Source organism: Chiloscyllium plagiosum, chromosome 11 (genome assembly GCF_004010195.1).
Source record: "Chiloscyllium plagiosum isolate BGI_BamShark_2017 chromosome 11, ASM401019v2, whole genome shotgun sequence".
Taxonomy (NCBI): Eukaryota; Metazoa; Chordata; class Chondrichthyes; order Orectolobiformes; family Hemiscylliidae; genus Chiloscyllium; species Chiloscyllium plagiosum.
The window spans coordinates 82,063,104-82,065,526 of record NC_057720.1 but is presented as its reverse complement, the minus strand read 5'-3'; the positions used below and the strand labels follow the sequence as shown (position 1 = coordinate 82,065,526).

General features: G+C 44.1%; 1 protein-coding gene across 1 annotated transcript in view; it reads right to left on the bottom strand.

Annotated features, from left to right (window-relative positions):
• The window catches only part of LOC122554625 (nucleus accumbens-associated protein 1-like), a 24,853-nt gene that overhangs the window by 21,844 nt on the left and 586 nt on the right, over window positions 1-2,423 (bottom strand). The window lies entirely within an intron of this gene.

The following is a 2,423-nucleotide window of genomic DNA, read 5'->3' as shown; positions in this document are numbered from 1 at the left end:
AGCATGAAGGAACAATATTTAATATGTCTGTTTCTTGTGATTTGTATGACACTTCCTCCGTTGTACCAGTTGCAATTGACTCCCCACGAGTTAAACAAAGATTCTTTAAAACATTGATTGGAACAATGGACAGAGTGTCCGTTTGAAATACTCATTAACAATCCAACTGGATAAAACTGTGTTATTTGATTTTTCTAGTTATTTCTTATTCACAGGAAGTCCATTAAAAGTCATGATGGAAGGAATGAAGTGAAATGAAATCGTGTGATTTTTCGCTGTCCACATTTAATTGATATTTCAGCGAAAAGGTGGAGACATTTGCAACATCTTCATTTCGACATTGTTGTAGTGCCAACTACTCAAGAATCAACTGTGAATTGCGGAGAGACATTTTGCAGTTCGCATATATACCAAAAGTGTGAGATCCACCACCAAATGCTAAAGTAACGCGAGGGGAAAGTTATCCCACAGGGACAGAGCGCACCGCAATAGAAACCCATTGCCTTAACGACTCAGCCATCACATCACCGACCTGCTGTTTAACTGCATGGTTCAGGCGAAGGGTCGGGCATCTCCTCAGCAGAATTGAATCCACATCATTAGATTTCTGCCTTCAGTGAAATTGCAACATGAGTAAAATCAAAGAAAAAACATGCTTCTTTGAAAGAGTAGTTATGATTAATTCATTCCGAGTGAGATGCTCATATTCTAGCAGACTCGCCTCTTGGTCGTTTGTTCTGTGTCAGACTACTCTCCTACGAACCTGACCTTGAGAATTTTTTAAAACACCTCACCACGGGAAATGACATCACCAACCCAAAGAAACCCAAATATATAAATAGAAAGCAGGAATCATCAGCAATGCTTCGTCTGGAGGCTCACTGAAGATGTTACCTAGTATGGTGACGAATCGTCTGAAAATGAACCTTCCAGTTCAGTGAGCAAACCTACATCCAGGACCTCAACCTGAGCTACAAATCTTCTCAAAACTTGCTAATAGCACCCTTGGTCAGCTACAGAGACTTAGCATTCGACACTCCACTCACACCATTTGTATGATGTTTTGACCTCTCTGCCCATAAATTCTGTGTTTGCTTCCCTCGCACCTCATCTGACGAAGAGGCTATGGTCCGAAAGCTTGTGATTTGGACTAAACCTGTTGGATTGTTACCTGGTGTTATGTGATTTCTGACCAAGTCAGGTGTGTGATGGTATACTCCCCACTTGCCAGGATAGGTGCAGCTCCAACCACACTCAAGAAGTTTGACACCATCCAGGACAAAGTATTGGTGCTACATCCACAAACATCCACTCCCTTCACCACCAATGCTCAGTAGCACCAGTGTGTACTACCTACAATGCACAAATTCACCAAAGACACTTCGATAGTACCTTCCAAACTCAGGACTACTTCCATCTAGAAGGGCAAGGGTAGCAGATCCATCACCTGCTAGTTCCCCTCCAAGCCACTCACCATCCTAAGTTGGAAATATATCACTGTTCCACTAATGTCACTGGGTCAAAAGCCTGGAACTCCTTCCCTCACAGTATTGTGTCCCCCTGCACCCAAAGGATTGCAGCTCACAACCACCTTTGCAACAGCAATTAGGAATGTCCAGTAAAGAACACATCCACAAAACAAATGTAAAAGCCATGACTTTGCTGCAAACTTACCACTGAACCAACATTCAGTTTCCCAACTGACTATACAACAGCAGGAAGTATGCTAAATCTAATACATTAATTTTCTCACTGAGGGTTAAAATAAATTGAACTTATTAAAACACTTTTTTTAAAAATGTATCCGTGGAGCATGGAAATTGCTGGCTAGGCCAGCATTTATTGCATGTTCCTTGGGAAGGTGGGGGTGAGCTGCCTTCATGAACCGATGCAGTTAAAAGGGATGGGATACAGAAGTAGAGTGGAACAAGACTGGTCACTAAGCAGGTGATGGAAACAGTTTGGGAGGGGATTATTTTGGAGAGGAGGCAGAGCTGTGTCTGACAAGTCGTAAATTTAGATCTTTCAACTGCGATATTGTCCTCCCTTGCTGTCTCCAGGGCCCATTTTCAGGGAGTGCAGGGAATACAATGTATCACACACAGATGCTGATAGATTAAATGTTCCCGTAAATATGACATTGCAATTCCTGAAGGAGGATGGAGCGGGAATGGGAGAGGGAGAGAGGCTCAGAATGGTAGTGGGAGAGGGAGTGGGGCTGGAAATAGGGAGCCAGAGGGAATGAGGATGGAGATGGGATAGACAGGGGGCATGGAATTGGGGAGCGAGAGGGAGTGGGGCTGGAAATGGGGAAGAGGCAACAGGGCTGGTAATGGGAGAGAGGGAGTGAGAATGGAGAGAGAGAGAATGGGACAGGGAAAGCTGGGATTGGGGAGAGGGAGTGGGAATGGGATTGGGGAGAG